The sequence below is a fragment of the Falco naumanni genome, chromosome 13, assembly GCF_017639655.2.
Source record: "Falco naumanni isolate bFalNau1 chromosome 13, bFalNau1.pat, whole genome shotgun sequence".
NCBI classification, from domain to species: domain Eukaryota; kingdom Metazoa; phylum Chordata; class Aves; order Falconiformes; family Falconidae; genus Falco; species Falco naumanni.
In genome coordinates this window covers 5501384-5515393 of record NC_054066.1, presented here as the reverse complement: position 1 = coordinate 5515393, position 14010 = coordinate 5501384, and the positions used below count along the sequence as shown (strand labels likewise).

At 42.7% G+C, this 14010-nt stretch overlaps 1 protein-coding gene and 1 long non-coding RNA gene across 2 annotated transcripts in view; one reads left to right on the top strand and one right to left on the bottom strand.

The window, feature by feature from the left end:
• AMER3 (APC membrane recruitment protein 3) overlaps nt 1-9615 on the top strand; it is a 41859-nt gene extending 32244 nt beyond the window's left edge. The window contains exon 3 of the mRNA XM_040613780.1: nt 5745-9615. The gene's annotated coding sequence lies outside the window, so the exon portion shown is untranslated. The remainder of the gene's footprint in view (nt 1-5744) is intronic.
• LOC121097047 lies at nt 3170-11708 on the bottom strand. Its single transcript, XR_005830755.1, has 3 exons — nt 11609-11708; nt 10029-10117; nt 3170-4760 (listed from the first exon to the last, which is right to left on the bottom strand). It is a non-coding gene; the product is annotated as an uncharacterized LOC121097047 (long non-coding RNA).
• Nucleotides 11709-14010: the final 2302 nt, after the last annotated feature.

Below are 14010 nucleotides of genomic sequence, written 5' to 3'. Positions count from 1 at the left end.
TTGCAAACAGACCAGTTTGGTACTTACTAATGATCGCTAGGGTCTTGTTTGCTGACCCTACCTTTAACAAGTCAGCGAATATACTACAGATGTGCAACACAAAGATGACATAGGATTCACTGCAATCCAGACTGACTGTGCCTTGCAGACACAGCCAGCTTGTACTTAGCAATCAATAAGCCAGTTCCAATTGTGACACTGCTGTCTGTAAATGATATCTTTTTTTTAAACTGAAGAATTTGAGAGACTGTATTGCATTCATTACCATTTCAATCAACAGCAGCACAATGCAGCACTGACAAGATTCAAATGACTAGCCAATATAAATAATCTGAAAGGCTCATAATAGCTACAGGAAGAGATTATTTACAGACTATTTTATTATAGGCTTCCTATTTGGCAAAGATTTTGCACATGTGAGCTTGTCCCATGCATCAAACATAGGTCTGTGCAGGCAGCTCTTTCATAAAGAGAGATAAGAAAAGAAATAAGGTTGAGGAAGGCGTAATGGAGGCATGGAAAATTGATTTTCAGACTGTCTGTGACCTTGACTCAGAGGTTGAATGTGAGCTGTGAAGCAGACAATGAGGATGGGATCAAGCTGCAGACAGCAAAACTGCAAACTTTGTTTGGTATCAGAGATTACAGACAGATTCTGACAGCCTTCCCCTGCCCCTGTAATCAAGTGCACTAAACATGTGATGGTATTTTAACTTGCAGGGGCAGGTGGATACTTTATGAAAGCAAGTGAGCTCAGACACTTTCTCTCAGAGATAATATTCTAGAAGGTTGTTACTCACGTCACATGATGAAAAAAGAAAAAAAAAAGAAGATAAATTTCTCTACAATCAGTTATTTTATCACATTGTGATAATCCTATTTGTTCACATGCTCATGAAATGCTTTCACTAGCTCATCTTCTGGTCTGAAATCCTTAGGGTAGATCTGCAGATACGAAAAAATTCAAAGAACATAGTCACGAAGGTAGAGGAAAACACTGGTCTCTGGTAAACTACACATGATGCTGTTAAGAAAGGCAGAGAAGAGTGGCTGCCTAACATTTGCAGTTTGTCACTAAATTATGGGGACAGATATAAACTGATGTGAACAGTTTGTTCAGAACTGCAGACCAACCAGGGGCCACATTACTACTACATAACTGTGTTTCTCCAGCAAGAAATAGTTAAAGAGGCTCTGTCTTGTTTTTATTTCTGTGCCTTTTCTGTTGTATAACTTCAGGAAAGGATGGGCTAGTGAGTTAGGGTAGGTCCACACTCAGTGCCTTGTCAGCACAGGTATTATTTATTATAATATTATGCAGTATATTATGCTGGCACAGCATTCTAAGGGAGATGCAGCTTGTAACAGCAGAAAAAGTTTTTACAGTATGACTTCTTCATTCCCTGGGAGTGACAGTCAGGTTTTTTTACACAAGTGGCTTCTGGCAACATCACTGTTTGTCACATCACACCCCCGTGTCCTGACCTGTGCATAACTGCATCATAGCAAAATCTGTAGTACAGTCCTGGCCTTTTAGTTGTGGAGGAACCTCTGCTCTACCTAGAAAACACCACTTTGGCTTCTTAAGACCTCTAGAGTGGCGTATAAAGGCTGGAGAAGGACAGGGAGTATGCATTGGATTTCTTCCCTGTCTAAAGCTCATTCTGACACAGGCTGAGAATTTGAGGTCTACAAGCAAGCAAAAATGCAGCGTTCAGAGAAGTAATATTACACAAAGGACTGATTTACAGCAATAAGATCCTTCGGTCCTTGTGCAGAGTTCCTCTTAACTCATGGGGCACCAGCACGGCTGCAGTCTTTCTGTGCTGGTGGTCAGACTTCAGCAAGACTGAAATCCAACCTGCTATTGCAAGCAGAATTGGGAGTTCCCTAAAAAACATGCTTCTGAATAGAAATCATAGGACTTATTTTTGCTAGTGTGCAATAGTGTGCTCAAGGCACTATCTGAAATGATACATACCCTGAGAAACTGAAGTGACTGGGAAATGAAAGCACTTCCTGCAAAATATTTTGTTTTTAAAAAATTGGGCCAATTCATGATTACGGTGTTTTAAAACCATACTTTTCATGGTAAGGGAGTTTCTAAATATCTCCCTTTATGGCAGACCACTGAGATAGATCATCTGTCTGTTTTGTGCATGCTGCTTATGATCAATTCTGTTCTACTAATTGGCAAATCTTCTAAGCATTGAGGCATTTTTCCTATTTTCCTGGAAGGATTTTTTTTTTCCCAGTAAAACTGAATTTTCACAAAGAATATTTAAACTTTTCAAAAGTAATGTATTCCCCATCTGAAAATCACTCTGTCAGAAAATTCCCAGCTAACTTCTAATCTACACAACCAGCTGGAGCAATTAGCTCTGCGTGATAGCAGAGCTATTGAATAACCTTGACATCAAGGTTACAGTAATTCAATGGCCATGCTAGACAAAGAATGCTTCAGGGCATTCCTTCATGTTAGAAATAGCTACTGCAAAAAGCCTGCCTTGATTTCCCTTTCCCACTGTCTGCTTAAATTAAGTTAATCAGCTTGCTTTCTTTTTTTTTTTTTTGGGGGGGTGTGTGTGTGTGGGGTGGGGTGAGCATTGAGGTCTCTATTGATCTTCTAATCCATGCTGTTATTAGGCTTCCAGTCCTGAATTCCTTGATTTAGACTCTCCTCCTGTTCCCCTTCAACTGCAATCAGCAAGCTTTTCTCCTAGCTTGGGGTGTCCATATTAGCCCAATCTTCCTTCAGATACATGGTTCACTCACCTAATCACTCTTAATTATGAGGCTGAGATAACACAGACATATCTTTGTCCCTGATGAGAGAAGGAGAAACCTTATAATGCAAGATTCTTCATCCCAGGCCCTTGAGGGACCAGTGGCCCTACATTCTAACTTGCCCCTGACAGTAATAACTCCCAAGACACTCCTCTCTCTAGCAAAGGCTACATCAAATATTTTTAAACAGATTTCCTTAGGCACATGAGCAACTGATCTTGCAAAACATCCCTTTTGGCCTTAAAGGGCCAGTGTTCTGCTGCAGTGAAAAAAAGATTAAAATAGGTAACCTCTAGAAAACTGTATGATGAAGAAGAAAAATAACAAAAAAAAAAAAATCAAAGCATGTACAACAAGCCTTAGAAATTCAACTGACAAAGGAAAAAGTCACACCAGAAACAAGAAAAATCTTCAGATGTGCTTGTAGGTGGAAGGAACTGAGAGTGAGGGCATCACTGAGACTATCCCACAGTTTTAATTTGCAGGTACAGCTGAGATGTCACAAAAACTGCATCATAAAAGGGGAGCTGCTAGAAAGAATTGATTAATTAAACAATGCCAGTGCAGGCTGAGCTGATATCCGCCCATAAATTCTAGGGAATCTAGATGAAATGACTGAGCTGCCTAGGAAATATTAAAATGTCAGACATTCTACATGACAAGTGGACTTAGCAGTTAGGATGGCGGTATCTCGGAAATGACAGGGCAGAGCGCCTCCCGAACGGCCAGGCAGGCGCTCAGGACCTGCAGAGGCAGCGGCCAGAGCCGCGGCTCAGCCCTCGCTGGCTCCGCCGGCCGTGCCGCTGCTCTGCCGTGCCACCTCGTGCTCGCCGGCTGACAGCACACGCCTTCACGAAACGAGTTACCTGCACAAGTAATATAAATATAATCAATAAAGTCCCCCTGCCTCAAACTTTCCGAGACCATAATAATGTACAGGCAGTCTATGCCGGGTGACACAGCTATGAACAGGACACATGAACACTGGAAAGCTGTACTTTCAACATACTTTCTGTATTCTTGTGAAGGCCAAGATGTTCACAGATGTTTTCGGATTTTCCAGCGACTACAGGGCAGTTTTGAGTTCATAGCAATTCAGATTGTCGTGTAAGACCCACATGGTGGACATTCCTCACAACTACTACCCGAGCCATTTTATTGCCTCCTGTCCTTGTCCTCTGCGCTGCCAAGCCGCACGTCCCAGGGCCCAGAGCAGTGAACACATATTCGGAAGTTCCCTATCCTGTTACCAACTCTGATGCTGACATGTAGCATTTTGAATAAGCACCTCACCACACTGAGCCTTTCACTCACCTCACTATAAAATAGATACGACATTTATTTCAGCCGTGTGACAGGGCTTTGGTGTGATTTTTCACAGCAGATGGGGCTTTAGAGATCTGCAAACTACATTAACAAGCTGACAGTGCCTCTGAAGACAAGGCACACATTAGGAGCTTAGCACAGAACATTCAACAGAAAGAAGTTGCAGCAATCCAAACAGATGAAGAAGGCCTTTGCATTTAGCAGCTTTTCATGTTGTTTTTCCAAGCACATTCTAAACTCTTTTGCTTTTTTCAAGGACTGCCAACATTCAGGTTATGTAGGCATTTTTGGCAAGCATTCAGTGACTTGGGGCATGGCAAAGAAACTGTGCTTGTTAGCAAAAAAAATTACGAACAACACAACTTGGGACTCAACTTGATGAATTCCTCACTTGACCTGGCCTCAACAACGCTGGCATATAAAGCCTAACCATGAAATACATCTGTTATGTAAAGACATTGCAGCAAGGACCCCGCTGCCTGCAGCTGCGACAGCAGAGCCACACAGAGGTAACGTACCCGGAGATCAGCCACGAGGTGTCAGAGCTCCACCAGCCGTCCTGCTGCTTCCAGTCCCGCCGGCAGTCCTGCATCCCAGCATCGGGAACCCAACACGCTCCAGCAGCTTCCAGGCTGTACTGCACAGTGCTAAAGGAGGCAAGTTAGTTCATCAATCACTTTTAACCTGTGAAAAAAACACCGCCAGATGAAGGAAAATAAACTGTAGTAAGCTTATGAATACCACAAATTCCTGTGCTGGCCTGCCAAATACCACTGCAGTATTTATGTTTGGGATTCTCAAAGGATCAGGCCTCCTCCCTGCTTGGGAAGCATGCCTGGGTCAGGGGAGCAGGCAGGAATGTGGCTATTCCCAGCCACTTTGAACATGGGCACAGATTGGGGAGCCATTTATGCAACTGCCTAGAGAAGCTGACAGACTGGCTGTGTCCAGGAGATCTTAAGCATCAGTTTCTAAATAAGAATAACTAAAGTACTGAAGGAGTACAGAGGTGTCTTCCATTTATAAAAACTGAAATGTAAATTAAGCTGGTAAGAGGGAAATAACTGCTTTTTACTTAATTAAGCCACCTACAAGCACATCTGAAGATTTTTCTTTTTTCTGGTGTGACTTTATCAGTTGAACTTCTAAGCCTTGTTGTACATGCTTCTTAAGAGCTTGCACTAAGAACCTGTTATAAGTGAGCTCCTGCTGATACAGAGGTGACTTTGGTGAATATGTCCCCATCATGGGGATGCCCTGCCCTGTTCATCAGGCAGGCTGCCCTCCTCTCCCTGCCCAGTCACATTTCTGCTGCCTCCTCCTCACAATGGGCAGAGGTAAGTAACATATTTAAGTAACATTAAGCAACAGATCCACTGGAGTTCCAGGAAGAGAGGGATTTTGATGCTAAGCACTGCAGTATTTTGTGACTGAAACACTACTTTGAACCAACAAACTAGGAAATCCTTAAGTCATTGCTAATCTGGCCCTGATTGCACTCTGGTGGTAGCCAATTTCTATTTTTGGTTTTAGTTATTTTCCTTTGTTCACTCTTTCAACTATTAATTCTATTGTTAAATAGAACCCTGAAATAAATATGTGAACACAAGATGTCTTTGCTTATATTGCAGGTGCAACGCTGAAGAATCCATTTGTAGATATGGATGCTGCCCCCCCACACACGTGTAATATAGCATGACATAGTTCCATGACGTTATAGCGGTATCAGAATCAACAAAGATTTCTCTCTAGAGAAACCACGCGAGGTGTTGCAGCAGAAAACCATGACTAATATAGTTAGGACTTCTTGACAACCACACGGCCCTGAAACCATGTTTGCAGATGAGTGGTAACTAATACTCTTTTTTAATAAAAAAAAACCCAAGACCCAAACTTCAGTAGGATTTTGAACAGTCATGCCATGACAAGAAGGTTTAAGAAAAAAAGATAATATATTTCTGTCAAACTGTGCCACACAACAACTGGAAATACCACTATATTTTTAAAACACAGGTATGTGCAGAATGAGCAGTGACTTGGGCAGTTGGTATGAAGAGGTAAAATTGTTTTCTGTTGTACTATTTTTTTCTTGAATTTTACAGAAATGTTTTATATATTCTATGGCAACTGTTTAATGACCTTAAAGTAACAAGGACTGCAGATTATAGTAGTATGGCCAGATTTACTACCTGAGGAAAGGCATTTTGTAAACATACAAATAAAAATATCATGAAGCATATTATAGGACGCCCTATATTGTCCAAAGACATGTATTTATCATGTAACAGAAATGGCGAATAGGATAAAGAGGTATACTTGAAAATTGCCATCAAAAAGATAACACTTGATTCCATTCTAAAGGAGAGAAAGCGTGCTGCTTATATCCGTAATGGCTGTACTTAACCTTATACAAAGTCGTCTTTTTCCAGTTAAAAAACAATCTCAAAATACTAGGTAGGATACATTGCTAACCCAGTTTTCATATTTTTGTGGCATCCTTGGAGTCAGTTTAACAGAACAATCATTATTTTCATACTCCTGTTTGAATCTGGTCTTGGCTGTCTCATACTGAGAATAAAGTGAAAGACTCCCTGGAAATATTCCGCTCTCTCTAGTGACAATATAAGGCTCCTAGACAAATACCTTAGATTAGATGCCTAAATTTTGATGTCTAAAGTAAATAATTTATAACACCAAGAATATATAACCACAGTATTTAATTGATGTCTGCATTTTGCAGAATTTGGATTTTAAAAAAGCATAATGCATTAAGACTATAATGCTATAAGATAAAATCACGTCCCCTAAATAAGGTATGCACTTTCTCAGTATTAGTCTATGATTACCAAGATGAAAGGAGTTCTCTCTCCAGCACCTCAACACTGCCAATTCAAGCTGACTTTCAGTCAACTTACCATAAGTATCTCCTGATAATAGAGATTATAGGTGCCCAAGACCCTCTTCCAATGGCACAAAACTACATTTCAGAAGACTGCTAAGAACTTGCCATTTAACCTGTAAAAGCCTGAAATGCCAAGCAGTTCATCATACAGGCATTCTTTCCTGAAATACTAAATGACACAGTAGATTCGGGCTAATCAAATAATAATAAACATTGGGCTTAACATTCCAGCAACAGGCAGAGTCCATACAGAAACTAGTTCCTCACACAAGTGATCCCTTTCCTTTTGAAATTACCACGCTACCTTCACTCACCAACACTCTCTTGTAACAGAGCGCACAGCACCTCAAGGGAGCAGTCAGAATTTCTGAACCCTGTACCATACTGCACATCTCTTCCCTGGATTTCAGGCTGAGTAACCAACACCACGGAGGAAAAGAAAGGTAACAGGAGAAAAGTCACTTTGCTGCCACATAGCAAAGGAGACAGTATTTCACAGGAGACTTATTTTTTCTGCCTTACAGGGACAGAGCAACAAATGATTTGTCTTTATCTCCCAAGTTGATGCCTTCTTTCTCCTGCTGTTGCTCTTCTCCCTCTAAGTCCTACTCATCCGTCAGAGCTACTGAGTCCCTACTGCTGCTTACATTAAAACTATCCAGATCTCCTCTCCTGCAGTCTCACAGCTGACTTCTGTAGGACTTCTGCTCTCCTCACTGACTTTAAAGCTGGGCTCTGTGGCACTGTCAGTGCCCAGAGTGGTTTCCTTGTGATACAAACCACAGGCAATGAGACCAGACAGGGAAGGTGGAAGGCTTTCACTCCTCTTATGCAGGCCCAGCATTGACACACACAGCCCACAGTTTCACATGCACACTCTTCTGCTGGGGGCGGCAGGGAGGCATGTAGATTTATGATCCACCTGCATCTGTTGAGATTATGGACACATCCAATACTAGCAGTAAGTATATTGCACTCTGAGATTCAAAGGCCCTGGGTTCAATGCGTGCTGCCAAAAGAACAACTGTGGATCTGCATTACACACCACGGAAAAAATGCCTGTGGGTAGTCTATTCTAGTTCACCCCATGGAGTTACGTGACTCCTAATGCAATGTTGGGGGAAGCACAAAAGTCTTCAGGGCTTAAACATTCTCCATTTAAAGAATTAACAGATAAATCTACCTATTGAATAAGGTGTGTACCAATATTGGATTTAAACTAGTTTGGAGAAAAAACTTTAAATTAAACTTGTTATATTACATGAGCAATGTCTCCTTAGGAAATGAAGACATAGTGAAATGAATCCATACATGTGAATATTCAATTTCTCACGCAGTGTGTAGCTATGAGAACATGTTTCTTTGGCCTGCTTTCAGACTAACATATTGTCAATTTTCTTTTGGTGTTAGACAACTTTTTAATTTTTAAATGGATAATGCAGAAAATTAAGATAAATTATGTAAAATTTTACAGTATTGTGGCTACAAAATTTCAGATCAGCTTCTATAAAACTGCTCATCTATTTCATGTCCCGTTTTTACAAGAATGGAAGCTGTGACCAATTGTGTCCACACATAAGATCAGAATAATAATTAAAAGAACAACACCACCTTTGTGCTAAAGGCAACCTCCATAGAGGAAAAAAAGAGCTTTTTTTCCTCCATCTCATAGTTCACTAAAATGTAGAAAAATGTTCTAGAAAAACTATTTTAAGAAACTATATACTGCTAAAGACATCAGTCCTTGACATTCCCTTCCTTAATGCAGAGTTCACTGGTGTTTCAGAGGTGTTCTAGGAACTCCCAGCACGTAGACTAGTACCAGAGTACCCTTAATAAAACCCCACTTACTGCTTTGAATGGAGAGAGCACTCACCACTTTACAGAACTGGAGTGTAAATAATCTCACATGACAAAAATGTCGGGAAAAAATGTAGGAAGAAGTATCAGACTGATGTGAACTGTCAGGTAAGTGTTCCTTCCAAAAGCAAAGTATTATAACGGCATTCAGGTATTCCAGTCAAATATAAGTGATGTGAGCTTAGCAACAAGTCATAGGGTAATATTTTGCTTCACTTATGATATTTCATTGTTGTAAGTAAGTTGAAGCATTTGGTGGCAACATATTGTAAGTGCTTACACTTTGCAGCAAATGCACAGGACGCACAATAAAGCTTCAGGTAAACTGCGGGATATTTAAGAAAGAACGATGTTTCATATTCTGGATTCTACTTAATGAAAACGGTAAAGACCAGTGGCACTTCTTGATGGACAATGTACATGCATGGTACATATATATATATACACATGCATAATGAGTGTATATACACACCTAAAAAGAAGGTTTCTGCAAACTTGTTGAGTTCAAGAATAGGGAAAAAATCTGACGCAGGTAGCATTTAAAAATCCAAGTAGCAGATTAATAAAATTTTCAGTACATGTATGATTTATTATGTAACTAAGATACATGCATTTATATGCTGTTTAACGTTATTTTGTTAACTATTTTTCATATATATCATATCTGATGTACATATGCTTTATGTATTATATTTTAGTTACCATATTCTACATTACATATTAAAGTCACTTGGATTCAATGTTATGTTTGGTCTCTAATTAACATTCCTTTATTGTTTTACATGATATTAATGAATCACTATTTTCCAGCACTGTGAGTTTGTTATACAGCAAAAAGCCCCTACTGCTTATGAAGTATTTATTAATTCTTTTTTAGATCCCCAGACTATATTGGAGGCTTATAGAGGCAAAAAACAGTTTCTCTAAGGAGAAACCTGGCTTATCAGTCAATTAGCACTGGGAGAATCAGAACAGTGAGATCAAATACTACCTACTGTAATCTTATCCTGAGGAAGTTAGTGGATTATCAAGTGTATGTCATTTGGGAAGTGGATTAGTTTCTAAACATAGTGCCATGTGTAAGAAGAAAGGAAGTTCTAGCCTTCTGAGGAATTAGTGCTGATCTAACAATTTAACCGAAGCTCATCCTTACCTCTTACAACATGCTTTATAAATTATCTGGTTGACTCCTTAAAGAAAGTACGCATTTCCAGGTGTCCCATCTTCATAAGTCTCACCTGTCTGAAGAAATAAAAAAAATAAATGGAGTTAAATCTGGCATAAAAGGACAGACTAAAGTTTGAAGCTTAATACTAAGTATATATGCACATCACAGTTGCCTTATCTTTCTAACTGTGGAAAACCATTTAAATAAAAGGATATTTACAAATACTTGGAAACTTCAGCAAGGAAGAGATACATTATTTTTTAAGTTCAAAACCACACTTTTCAATTTAGTTTTCTGTAGCCATGTTTTAAATATATCTATACAGCTCTCAGCTTTATAAATACTTTAAAACAATGTGATAAGAGCTAGCAGAAAAGTTCCTTCAATTGTTATCACAAAAAAAGTATTTAAAAAGAAAATTGTTAACACTACTACAAAACTTGTTAATCCATATTCTACCATAGGTTAAGATTCATTTGCATCCAGACATACAGCGCAAGTGCCACCTGAACTCCTATACCATTATAGTATATTTTCTAACCTGGGAACTCCAGACTGACTCTGTGTGGTGCTTAGTCACCATAGCATTTCCACTTGAAAGTCAAGGAGCACTCAGGATGCTAAGCAGGTCCCTGAATAGTAACTTTAGTCTTATATTGAGTATTTAAACGGATTCAGTCATAAGCATCTGTCACTCAATTACAAGGACTTTTTAAAGCAACAATTTGCTTAACGTTAATATAATTGTATCCATGCACTAATGCTCTTAAGAAAACTGCAGAAAGGGAAGGGAGAAGGCCAACCTGCCCATGATGGAGCACCAGTACACTGACAGCCGGCACAACCTGAAATGCAATAGCAATCGCTCAAATGCAAGAAAGTGCTAAACCACACACGTTCCTATCAGTGGGCCTTTAGTAGGAGCCCAGAATCCTCATCATCTTGAAAAATGAGGAAGGTAACGACAGGCGGATAACGAGAGGGCCATAATTCAGCTGACAACACGTTAAGAAGGAGCCCCTTTCTTAATGCTGTATGGAACGAAGAAAGGCACACTGGGGTGATTACAGAAACAAGCAAAACACCGGGAAACACGCACATGTGGTGATGCACTGGGGACATGCCAGATGACAGCCCGCGATGCCCTGACATATTTCCCTGCTGTGGGTGGGGGTCATGGCAGCGGGGGCCAGGCCAGGGGAGCTGCTCCGCTCTAGTAGGTTGGGGCCTCCCACGGGCTCCCCTCACGCAGCGCTCACCCATTGTGCCCACAGATGGTTTCAATCGCTGACGCACAATCTTTCTTACAAACAGCCAGCCTCAATTATCTTCAGCTGAGCAGCTTGTGCCTCCTATTTCAACTTTTATAGCAGCACCGGTTAACTTGTAAGCATGAAGCACATGTGGTTACGCACAGCACGAGGAGCCCAGCTGTGGAGAACAACGCCCACACCTGACAGTGGCTGCCTGGGCCGCTCCCCTAATTGCAACCAGTGGCTTCTAGGGCCTCCTCCACATCAGCCCTGAGCCAAATAACCCGCGTCTGTTCCCTCCTTGGGATTTACCTGTGTGGTCCCTGCAGCCGCCCACCCCTCAGGCCAGCCTCTCCCGCTCACCAGCCACGGACGGCTGCCCACCCTCAACCCCGCAAAGCCCCGAACTGCAGGAGAGCGGGGCGGGCTGCGGCGAGGCATGTCCCCCGCCAGCCGCCCGCTCCCCGCCGGCGCCCGGTGAGAGGCCCCAGGGAGGGAGGAGCGCGGCTGTGGCGGCGCCGCGTCAGCGCTAGCGGCGGAGCGGGAGTGGGGCGGCTGAGGGGCTGCCCGCCGCGGCGCTGCTCTGCAGGGGAGCCGGCGAGCCCCACCGCAGCGCGGCGGCCGGGGAAAGCGGGGACCGCGTCCCCTTGGCAGGTGGAGCCTGTGGAAGGGCCCGAGGGCGCCCACCTGCCTTTGGCGCCCGGCCCTCCAGAGGGGACGCAGCCCTGAGGTGATGGCGCTTGCTGCGGCCGGCCAGCACAGTGCAGAGAGGCGGCGCCCCGGGCCCGCCCGGCCAGGTGGCGTTGGCGGGAAAGGGCCGGCCGGGCTCCTCCCTGTGCCTCAGCGGGGAGTGCAGGTGACCCCGCAGGCCTCTCTGGCGGGCTGCGCAGGGCCTCTTCGGGAAGGCGGAGGGGGCTTGTTCTGGAAATTCCGGTGAGGGGCACAGCTCTTGGCCGGGGAAGGCTCTCGTGTGCAGGAGGCATCTGTGGGGGCATATGTTTTTCAGAGGTCTGTTGGAATCTGCTAGTAAACTTAAGGGCCCTGGTCTGGTGTGCCTGGCCTGGGCCACAAGGCTGTGTGGTGTAGCTGGGGGTAGCACTGGTTGAGAGCTCCTGAGGTAAAATGGGGTGAGGCTCTCAGGCAGTGCCTCAGCGATGTGTGAGAAAACCTGCTTCCTTTCCCCCTCTCTCCTGGCGTATATAGCAAAGATTTGAAAACTACCTAAAACAGAGAACAAAACATGTATTTACTGCCTCACCAAATCCCAGCGTACTTCCAATAAGCTAGGAGGAAGGATGAATGCTCGAGCAGGTGGCCAGAGGTCTCCCAAGGAAGAGTAATGCTCACGCAGTGTGTTTACATCCTGCCATGAACTAAAATAGTCTCTCTCATGCCAAACCACAAGCTGCTGGTTGAAACCTGAGCTGAACTTCCTTAATGACCAGAGGAGCTTGGTTAACTTCCAGCATGGCCAGCTTTAATTTTCACACCTCTCCAAACTTGCTGGGACAAGAACCAGATGTACGAGAATACAGTGAACTCCTATTCTTGGGACATTGCTGATCCAATCCCATGCAGCATGTATCAGAGCACACTATAAAAGGGTTTCTTTCTCTCAAAAGATTTCCTGTTTTGATGTGTTTTTGAGGCTCATGTGGTCTGTGTGGTTGATGTAAATGCTAAATTATTGGCCACATACATTTACCTAAACCAGAGCTCTGAATCCTTTCACGTATAGCCTCTTCATGTGAGAAAGCCTCTTATTTTTTCACATGATTCAGTTTCCTCCCTTAACATGAGGCAAAATGCTACTTCAGCACACACAAAAGCTGCCTGCTATGCAGAACTTAGTGTGTAGGTATCTGTCCATGCTGGCTTTTCTCTCACTGATGTTGGTGACCCATCTGGATGCTTGGCTACCAGATTAATCCCAAAGCTCCTCAGTGTTTTTTGTGCATCCTAAACTGAAGTCCATAGCCTTGCTGCTATTGGCACGCAAGCTAGTTAATTAGCAGTAGCTTGGGTGTGTTTATCTGTACAATAGTCACACCTTCAGTTCCAGTGCAGACATCTGTCTGCTGTGTATATCCCAGTGGAGGTTTTAATGAATGGCTGTCCAGAAATGACTAACTCATGCAAGAAATGGCTCTAATACTGCAGTGCATTTATGAGTAAGTATGAAGTGCTACAAAACTCTGAGCACTGTGCTGGGAAATAGCCCAGCCAGATGGAAACAGTCTATCAAATACTGCAAGAAAACCAGGTGCTTACAGTGCATACCTTGGTCACTGTGCAGATTAGGGAGGCTTTTCTTCTTAGATGCTGAATAAATCTCTAAGCATTAATGTAGGATTGCCAGCAGGTTCAAAACAATCAGAAGTATCACGTGGCCTGGTCTATTTTGGGGGATTGCTCAGAGAGTTGAAGAATTCTGCTCAGGGCCTTTATAGCTCCTTTTAGGATTTCTGGTAGCCAAGATGCTATTTGTAGGTCTAGAAGCACCATAGTTTCGAGTAAGACAAATCCAACAAAGCAAGATTGTGATCTTTTAGCAAAAGGCAGTGAGAAGGGCAGGGAAGGCAGCAGATTTCCAGTAGGTTAGCTCCATCCTGTTTACTTAAGGCATGTTAAGTTTCCTTAATGAAAGGGGAGAGGGGACTAGGGCAAGACCAGAGGATGACAGGTCGTGGAATCTCAAAAGAGTCATGAGATAG